We start from the raw sequence: 10,495 nt of genomic DNA on the forward strand, positions 1-10,495 counted from the left end.
GGAAAGAGAGGAAGAGAGACAGAGAGAGAGATGGGGGTGGGGTCGGTGAGGGGAGGAGGGAAGAGCCCACGGCACTGGGTTGGGATCAGAATTCCTGGTTCTGGGCCAGCTTTGCCATCCACTTGCCATTCACAGACGCTGTGACCCCAAGCAGACACTTCTCCCTTGGAGCACCCACATCTTAACCTCCAAAGGAGGTAGATGTGCACCCCTACCATACCTGCTGGAGTAGCTAACACTTATACAGAGCAGCTCTTAAGAGCCTCCCCCCTATTTTCTCACTCAGAGACACAGCAACCCTATGAGGTGGGCCTTAACGTTGCCTCCCTCTTTCAGATGAGGAGACCGAGGGTCAGGGAAGCTAAGTGGCCTGCCCAAGGTCACACAGCTCGGACTCAGACCCAGGTCTTCTGACCCTGTGGTCTAACTAGTGAGCGCTCTGAGAAGGTAGAACATACACACAACCTTTGCACAGCTAAGGTTGACCAGTTGGTCTCGCACTGGGGGTCTCTGCTGGGGCTTCCACAAAACTCTGGAGAAAGGGCAAATTTGGTGCAGGGAACACAGACCCCCAAGCTAATGGCCAGGAAGCTGGCCCAGAGACCTGTGAACCCAGAAAAACACTTCCTGGACACAAGGATACCAAATAAAACTGGCTTCTGTCCTGCCTTGGTTCGCTGGATGGTGAAGCACATCTAGCTCTTGGCTTCTCGGCATGTGCAGGGCCGTATGCAGAGGAGAATCTACTCCTTTTCTCTCCGAGACACACGAGGGACGCCTAAATCTAATAAGTTAATTTAGACTCCTAGAAACAAGATTAAATTTTCAAATGAAGGCAGGCTCTGACAGCTAAGGCATAAATCTTTTATTTAAAATAGAGACTAAACCCATTCAAATGCAATCAGCAATGACAGATGCAGATAGAAACAGGCTCTGATAGAATAGACGCGGCATGGATTTGTTCGCTCTTGGTGACATGTCACAAAGGGTGGCCTCAAGTTCAGTCTGAGTGCCAGCCAACACTGAGGACTCTGCATCCATTTCCATGTGGCTTGTTGACCCAAGGTGGAGCCAGGGGAGATGCCAAGGCAGGTGGGAGGGAGCCAGCCTCAGAGGGCATCGTCCCATTGCTACCCCCTCAGCTGCCACAAGAGGGCAGGAAAGAGGGCCAGCAGTGTTTGGCGGTCCCCAGAGTGGCAGCAAAGGAGCCTGAGGGGGAGAGAATAGGGAGCTGTTGAGAGGAGGCAAGAGACAGTTGAGGTAAGAGGAGAAGGTAGGTAAGGACAAGTGGGGCATTTCCTGGAGCTGCCAGAGCAAAGGAAGCTCTGCAGGCCCGAGACCTCCAAACAGTCTTCTGCTTCAGCTGCCTGTGGGTGGGCATTCCTGAGTGCCAGACACCGTGCATTCCCTACATGATCTCACTCTATCCTCACATCAAACCCTTTTACAGATCACAGGCTGAGGTTCAGAGGGGTTAAGTCCACACCTGAATTGCACAGCCAGTGAGTGCCAGAGTCACGAGCCCTCCCAGGGCATGCTGACTCCAGTCCCTCACTCTTCCCATCTGCCACTCCACAGCTCACAGACATCCAGAGATGCCAGGGGGTCTAGCTAACATACTGGCACCTTGTTTGTTCTAACTCAGGCAAAGAACAGAGAATGATTTCTCCTAAGTATCACCCCCTTTTTGAAGTTTTCAGATGCTTGCTGCTGCCAGACCTCTTTACAGCAGCACAAACTCAAAGTCACCACCACAAACATACACCCCTGAGGACCGGGGGTTCCCAGATGGATAACCCATGAGTTCATGTTCAGGGGCATGTTTACCAGGATGCTGCTAACAGAGAAAAAACCCCACTCAAGACAGTGCTTGTGTTATGTAAGTTTGGGAAACACTGCCTACTACAACCCCTTCTGAAGAGTCACAAAACACATTAGAACATTAAAGCCTCTGAGAAATCCAGCAGAAAAGAAGCCTGTTTAACCTCATTTATCCCAGCATTTTCCCAACTTATTTGAACATGAAATGTTTGTGTTCCTTTCATTAGACATAAGATCACATCAATCCATCTCCCAAGGAACCCATTTTGGGAAACATTGATCTAAGAATATTTCAGGTTGGCCTGTGGCTCCCTGCCTCTCCAGAATGCGTATTATGGTACATGAAACTTCGCCATTAAATACTTGAAGCAGATGCCCACAGAAGCCATCGTTGACACTGGTGGTTTTCAGTCTTTTTACGATGCCTCCTTGGGTAACTTGATGAAAAGTTGTGGGGTTTTTTCCCCCCAGGTGGAGAGAAGCATGCACATACATTATGTACATACACTCGAGTGTTGACCTCAGATTCAGGGGTTTGTGGGTTCTTTGTTGCCCAGAGGCCTCAGGTGATAAACCTCTGCTTAAAGTCACCATCAGCTGAAGTCCTTGGTGCCGCTGGCAACCGAGCACTCGGCCTTGGGAAGAGGCCAAGCCTGTTGGGGTTAGGGCTGCTGAGAGGGTCTGAGTGAAGGGGTCTGGTACACTCCTGTCCTGTGACAAAGGAAGCCCGGAGGGTCATGCCAGTTTCATGTGTTCAATGTAGAGAGTACTCAACAGGGTTCCGGAGTAGGAACGGAAGGCATCAGGCAGCTTGGTGAGCAGAGACCTCTCTGCAGGTCTGAGGGACCTGCCCAGAGCCCTATGGGGAGTATGAAGGTCAGGGCTCCCATATCTCTCAAAGCCCCCCATAGCCTAGTGCATTAGAATGTCTGTTGCTGATGCTTGCCCAGCACCCATTCCCTGTACCCCCTTCTTCTGGGGATACCACCCTGGTTGTCCCTGGGGAAGCACCCCCGCCTCGAACTAGTCCATGTGTGTGGTATGGCTCGGACCCCACCCCCAGATTCAGGGTGGGCTCATGACACAGGTTCATGACCTGGACAGTCAGAGGATCCATTTTTCAGGTCACAGTGACTGGTTTAGGGATAGGCATGTGATCCAAGCCAGAACAATTAGTTCCAAAGGGATAAATTATGGAACTTTTCCTGAGAAAGAGCAGTGTCCTCTTGGGGCTGTGGATAAAAAAGTATGCCTGGAGCTGCTGGTGGCCACCTTGACCCATGAAGAGAGATTGCCTGAAAATGGATGCTCTACTGAAGAGATCAGGTAAGAGATGGAGAGGTGGGGTGTCCCAATGAGACTGTTTGAAACTATATCCAGCCATGACCCAAATTAATCCTATCCCTGGCACAATTACATGAACCAGTGCATTTCCTGTCTTGCTTAAGAGCATGTGTGTTGGATTTCTGCCACTTGCAACTGAAAAGAGTCCTGAAAAATCCCCTGTGGTTAAAAACACATCCCAGGTCCATGCCACGTAGCTGAATTGGAATCTCCAGGAATGTAGATCTATCTATCTATCATCATCATCATCTATCTATCTATCATCTATCTGTCTACCTACCTATCTATATAGATATACATATCTTCCTGGGGGATCTAATGATCTAACAGCTCTAGCTTGTAATAATTTCCCCTGCTTTTGTACCATGGAGGTCACAAGATGCCCAGCTAGGGAATCCAAGATTATCCACATGTGGAATTCATCCAGTAGAAGCCCAGGAGTCAAGATATTTAACATGGTTTGTCCTTAGTTTATTCCCACTTTCAAGCTCTCAAATGGGGCTAAGAATCATGTGATTGACAACTTAGCTTTGCACAGGAGCTAGAAACTGCTCTGTGTTCATCTAAACTCATCTCCTCGTCTTCCTGTACCCACTGCTAGACCACACCTCCTATCCCCTCTTGTAGGTAGGTGTGGCCATGAGTTGGGTTCTAATCAACAAAATGTGAGAAGTGATGTGTGCCATTTCCAGACTCAGCTTATAAAAATCTCCCTGGATATTCTTCATGAGTTTTCCTTTTAGCTCGATGCAGATAAACACAGGAACCTAAACACAGGAAGCCATGTTGGAAGGTGTCAGAGCCACAAGGAGGAAGGACCCCAGGGTACCCAGTACCAGAATCACTCTTGGAGGCAAGCTTCATGGCTATCAGGAATCCCTGTTTGGGGCTTTACACAAGCCAGATAGAAATGTCTATTGTGTTAAGTCACTGGGATTGGGGGAATCCCAATCCTACAGTTGTTTCCTTAACAGTGAATTTTTATGAATTTCAGATAACTTTTCCATCCATTGATTCATCTGTGTTTTATAAAAACTCTGGGTGGCAGTCTGGGAATGGCATTTTACAGATGACAGTGCTTGTTCTAGCTTAAGTAGTTGGTAGGAGGATAGAAAACGCTTCTCAAAAGAGCAGTCTGATGCAGATGTGAAGACACTATGATGATGATAGCTCTTTCCTTGGCCCTGGCCCCCTTCCTCTTTGTTCAGGCATTTCTGTAGTTAGAGTTCTTCCCTGGGACTCAGCACCCAACTTCCTACCCTCTCTGCCCCCAGTGCTTTCCCAGTGAAGACTCTGGGGGCTCTGCCTCTGTCCATGGTGCTGAACCCAGTGGCGTTTATAGAGCCTTGTTATGGAATGAACTTGGACTTAAACATTGGAACTGCGCTTTACTTCTAAACATTTGTCCCCTTGGAAAGTCTTTTAACCTCTCCAAATGTTAGTTTTCTTATCTGTGAAATGGAAAATTATATTTTCTTCATGAGATTGTTGTGAAGATTAAATATTGTGGAGAAAGTACTGGTGTAGTAGGAGTGTCATTTTACACCCTTCTCCCCCACTTAAAAATTATTGAACCACTTCCTTCCCTCCCTCCCCTCCCACCAAGAATAGCAGGTGAACTGAGGATGATTCTTATTTATGTGTGATATTGACTTCAAGGGTCAGATCTATCATCCACTGAGGTTTGAGTGAATTCAGAAAAAGGAAACAGACTCTAGAGAGACTATCCCTCATGATTCTAGCTGCTATAGGCTATAAAGGGTTACAGAATATTCTAAGAGTTTAAGGGAAATTTGAAATTTGAGGAAAAGTATGTTTTTTTGTCCCCTTTCTTCACTTGTAAAATGGTGAGTGGGGGGGGGGCGGTGGCAGCTCAGTTTTTCTGACCCCATAGAACAAGGACAGCTTTTAGTATTCTCACCGCTCGTGGATCCTCTTCTTTGTAAAGATTTTGCCAACTAAACACTCTGCACTTATTAAGGAATAACTAATTCACTTCCCCAATTTTATTAATAAAGGACATTTAGAAGTTATTGTGCGATAGAAACAGTATTAAGCTTCCCAGTTTAATGAAGTGGCTGATGCTGTAGCTAGTCGTTGTGGTCTCATTATCGGCTAATGTGTGGATTCCCTTAGGTTTTCTGAATTTTTGCCAAGAATTCACAGCACCCAATGCTACTTCTGTGAACCTCAGTGCAGCGGTCATTGCTTTCAGTGGGCTCTCAGAATCCTCCAGGCTCTGACCTGACTCTGTTGAGCTCTGATATACCAGGAGGGGTGGAGCACAGTGGGCACAGGAGAAGAGAAGGGGAGGGGGTTGTGGGAAAGCAATATGTACCTTGGGGGTCGGAAGAGTAGGGACATCCCCTAGTGTTTGGCTTAATGCTTGTCTGGGAGATGGGCAGAGAGAGAGAGAGAGAGAGGCTGGAAAGTTGGTTTATTAATGAAAACATGACCACCAAGAGAAAGTCAGTTGGTCCTCTTTCTGTCAACACGCTCTCTCTCGCACATAACATAGGAAGCTAATTTGAAATAAGAAGGATGTTTGGTGGGCATAGAACTAGAGTTAGGGAGTGCATAGTTTTAATGACATTGTCTTCAAACTATGATGGCTATTGGGATAAAACTTCCTAGAAAGGGCTATCCAGGCCCTTTCAGGAGTGGAAACCCCACTCTGTCCCAGATAATGCTGGAAGCAATCCACTAACGCTTTACCTTTGGGCTCTGCCTCCCACTTGTGCCTGTTACCAGGGAACCCACCTGAGACATTCAAGCTGCTGCACTTCTTACCTGCTCTGGGGTTCAGTGAAGCTTCTCTTAGTATGCTGAAGCAACGGGCTCCTTCATGCCGCTGGCCTCCTTTTGTAATATCTTATTGGTTGGTTTCAGCCTCAACCGTGTCACCCTCAAGTTAGGATGACAGCCATTCTGGATTTGAACTGATGGCATCCTGAGTCCAGAGCCCGTTCTCTTGACCACAACCCTCACCTGCCTCTCTAAGGCACCTGGCCCTTGAACCCTGGAGGCACATCTCCTCCTTGCCCACCCTGTTCAGAAAGCTCAGCCAGAGGACCTGGTGAGCTAGAACAGGAGGAGGTGCAGCCCCCAGGATGCACCGACCCCGACTCCAACTCTGCAGCCTCGGCACAGCGGAGGGTTTACTCTCCCCTCAAAGGCTCAGGGCTCGGTCTCTCCCCGGGTTTATGAGCTGAGTAGGTGAAGGGCATGTATGACCTTTCCAGTCCCCTCTCCCTGCTTCATCACAGTAGCTGCTACAGAAAATGAACTTTTTTTTTTTTTTTTTTTGCGGTACGCGGGCCTCTCACTGTTGTGGCCTCTCCCGTTGCGGAGCACAGGCTCCGGACGCGCAGGCTCAGCGGCCGTGGCTCACGGGCCCAGCCGCTCTGCGGCGTGTGGGATCCTCCCGGACCGGGGCACGAACCCGTGTCCCCTGCATTGGCAGGCGGACTCTCAACCACTGCGCCACCAGGGAAGCCCCAGAAAAATGAACTTCTTTCATGCGTTTCCAACTGTCAAAAACACAGCAGCCACGGCCAAGGACTAGATGTGTGATTTGCTGTAAGCCTGGGACCTCATCCTTCCTGCAGCCTGATGCTGCCACAGCCCAGATGCGAAGCAGAGGCCTGGTGAGGTCTCCCCTGGGCCCAGGACTGAAGCTCCCCCAAGAAGGACAGAAGCTTAGAGGGCTACACAAGGTCTACGGCAGCCATTTAACTTTAAATCTGCTCCCAGCACCCGGCTTTCCTCCCTCACTCTCAACCCCAACCTTTACCCTGATCCTCCTGGCCAGCTCGCTGCACCCCCGTCCCATGCTGCTGCCTCCAGAGCGGGTACATCTCTCCCACCTCTGGGGGGTCAACGTCCCCACATCCTTCAGGGCCCACCCACTCCTTCCCAAGTCCCTCGCCTGGGATGAACTGCTCCTGCCTTGGTCTTGCTGTTCACTTTGTGACGTGTGTTGTGTGGTTCCCTCCTCTACTGTGGCCCCTTTACTTTCAGTCTTGGGCTCTGTTTATTTGCAGGCTTCCTTCTCTTTAAAACAAAACAAACACAAGGTGCCACTGTTGGGATCTTGAGAAACTCTTTTTGCATTGCTGGGTACATTTCTTGTTTCTACCCGAATGATCTGCCAAGGCGAGAATGTTAATTTATCTGAGTGGGAGTATGCCAACATCACCCTGAAATAAAGGTGACGGCACTTAGGATAAAACCCGAACCCCTCATGATCTGGCCCCACTCACCCTGACCTAATCTCTCACCTCTCCTCGTCACCGGCTAATCTCTGGCCACACAGCCTTGAGTCTGGTCCTCAGGTGTGCCAAGCCTGCTTCTGCTCAGGCCTTTGCACCCATCATTCCCTCTGCCTACAGCACTCCCCCTGAATCTCTGCAGGCTGGCCCCTTCCCGGCACGTGGGCTCAGCTCAGCCTTCCCTGATCTCTCCATCTTGCACCATACTCCCCGGTATCTCTCTATTGGAATATATTTTCCTGATATATTTTCCTCTCTGCACTGAACAATTTCAGAAGTCATCCTTTCTTTAAAAGATTCGTTTCACTTTGTTATCGTCATGCTCCACTAGGACATAAAGTCCGCATGAACCGGGATCTTGCCCATTTGCTTTTGCTGCATCCTTAATTCCTAAGCGTGCTGGGTGCACAGGAAGTACCGACTTCACATTTGCTGAATGAATAATGGGGGGGCGACCACATACCAGCATCACATGCGAATGTCTGTGCTTCTCCTGTTTGGGGAGTTTCTACCCCAGCACCTAGTGTCTTGCCTTTAGCATATGAAATAAATGTGAATGAGATGAATTAAAGGGCCCCTCATCCACTAGAGTATATCTTATGGGACAGGCCAAGTTGTGCTTCTGACTCCCCAGCATCTTGAAGAGTGGCTGTTCAAAGCACCTGTTGAATTGAATAGAATCCTTTGAAAGTATTATGTCAACTTTGGTAACTGAGGAAGAAGGGCCTGTCTGGTCCTTTGAATGTGACTCTTGTTGGACAAACTAACACCTCGAGTTCTCATTCTCAGTTGTGGGTTCTGGGTCATGTGAGTGCAAAGGCTGTACCTCACACAGCAGATGTGTTGATGGAAACAGGGAGAATCTGCCCAAGATGCCGAGTGTCAGAGGAGCGGCACAACATCCTTCTGACACTTGAAAATTGCAAATTTGAAAGACTCCTTCTCACTTGTCAGCTGTCCAGGCCTCCCCTGCACAGATGGCTTCCAGGCCTCGCCCTCCCAGGCTGGATTTCCCATTGTCCCACAGCCAGCCGGCTGGTATCTTTGAGACCCACCATCGGCACAGCAACTCAAAAGTCCTAGTCGCTTGGTTTCAGATTGTTTTCTCAGGTCTCTTTCAGTTACAAGTGACTTTAAAAAGGGAATATATTGGCTCAAGCACAGAAAAGATGTTGGGTAGAAATTGCTTCAGGCGTGGCTGGATCCAGGGGGCTCTCTGTGACGCTGTTTATTCTTCATATGGGCTCTCCCACAGGGCAGCTGTTAGGGGCAAGGCGGCCCCTAGAAGCCTCAGCATCACCCATCTACTTCAATTGTCCAAACATTACTCACTCCATTCTAGCCACTCACTTTTTTCTGTTCCTTAAATAAACCAGGCATACTCTTGCCCTAGGATATCTGCACTATTCCAAGTGCATGGAAATCCCTACCCCCTCCCCTCCATGTTTGTGTATCTCATTCCCTTACCTCCTACGAAGCTTTGCTCAAAGCTACCTCCTGAAGCTGCACCTGACCACCTGATTTAAAATCGGAATCCCTCTCCCCAGCATTCCCAGTCCTTACTTTGCACATCCTCTGCCCCCTCCATAGCAGTTACTGCCTTCTAACTTCCTGTATATTTATTATCTCTATTGTCCTCTAGCCCACTAGAATGTCTGTTTTGTTTGCCAATGTTTTTTCACCAGGAGCAATGTTTTGTTCATCAAGAACCCAGTAGAGTCGTGTCATATAGTAGTTGCTCAGTTTGTTGGATGAATGAATGAAGCAGAAAGAAATTAATTCAGCATCCAGACATAGGAAATACAGCAGTAAACAAACGAAAACCTCTGCCACTTGGGACCTTACTTCATGGTGGGGGGAAGGCAGAGAATAAATGAGATTTTTAGAGAGTACTAAATACATGGAGTTTCAGGTGACAGTAAGTGCTGGGCAGGCAGACACGGCAGATGTCCACAGTCAAGACGAGACCTAGTTCCTGTCATATGCTGAGAAACTGACAAGGATGGAGATGATTCTTGGTTCCTCTGCTGTTTAAATATTACTCTTTTTGAAAGCGAGACAGGATAAGTGCATTGCTAATGACAGTAATAAAGTGTCTCTCAGATTTGTTTACAGGCTGTTTGCTTTTATTTTCATTCCCTTCCCGATTCGGTTCAGGAGCGGGTGTGGGCAGCCCCCTGCCAGTCCACATTCCCTTGACATTTCCCACTCACATGGTGTAATGAAGAAATATGCAAACTGGCTGGGAGCTACTGGTGTTTGGAAGCCCCTCTTGGAGCCGGCTGCTGCGGGGAGAAGAGACCCAAACCAATAAGCAGGTACTGATTTGCATTGGCATTAATGTCTTTTTATATCAACACAAGTATTTTATCAAAACTTGCCTGGGGGGAATATCTATCTTCATATTGACTTAAATGGAAGATATTACAGGGTGGGTGTTTTATCTACATAGTACGGAGCTCTGAATACAAATATAGATGCATAATCAATATTTCATCATAAAATTATGATCTGGTTTTGATGTTCTGCAAAAAGAATCTCAAGATGAATAACAAAGTACAATAATAATTTTGAAATGCAAAGATTTTTTCCATTTTAATAAAACTTGGGGGCTTCTGCTGGGCATCCTGTGTGGACAGCAGGAAACGACCCGTCTGGCTGGAGGAGGGGTATGGTGGGAGCATTTGCAGACCAGAAGGCTGCCTCGGTTTTGCTGTTTGAGAATCAATTGTGGACACACGCTAGGCCTAGTCGTTCATCTACCTGTGGCCCCCATTGCTGGCCCACGTCTGGATGCTCTTTTGTCTCTTCATCACTTCTGTGCCAGCTTCACTGTACTTTTGGCTCCAGAGGCTGGCAGGTGCCACTCTTGTGCTCCTGGAACCACTTTAACTGCGAAAGCTGAGAACTGGAAGGGACTGGCAGTTTCTATCCCCCTGGGTGGCCCTCAGGTAGAGATTGAGGAGTGGGATTAAGAAAGCCCAGCTCCCGGGCTTCCCTGGTGGCGCAGTGGTTGAGAGTCCGCCTGCCGATGCAGGGGACACGGGTTCGTGCCCCGG

This window comes from Lipotes vexillifer, unplaced genomic scaffold, assembly GCF_000442215.2.
Source record: "Lipotes vexillifer unplaced genomic scaffold, Lipotes_vexillifer_v1.1 scaffold342, whole genome shotgun sequence".
Lineage (NCBI taxonomy): Eukaryota > Metazoa > Chordata > Mammalia > Artiodactyla > Lipotidae > Lipotes > Lipotes vexillifer.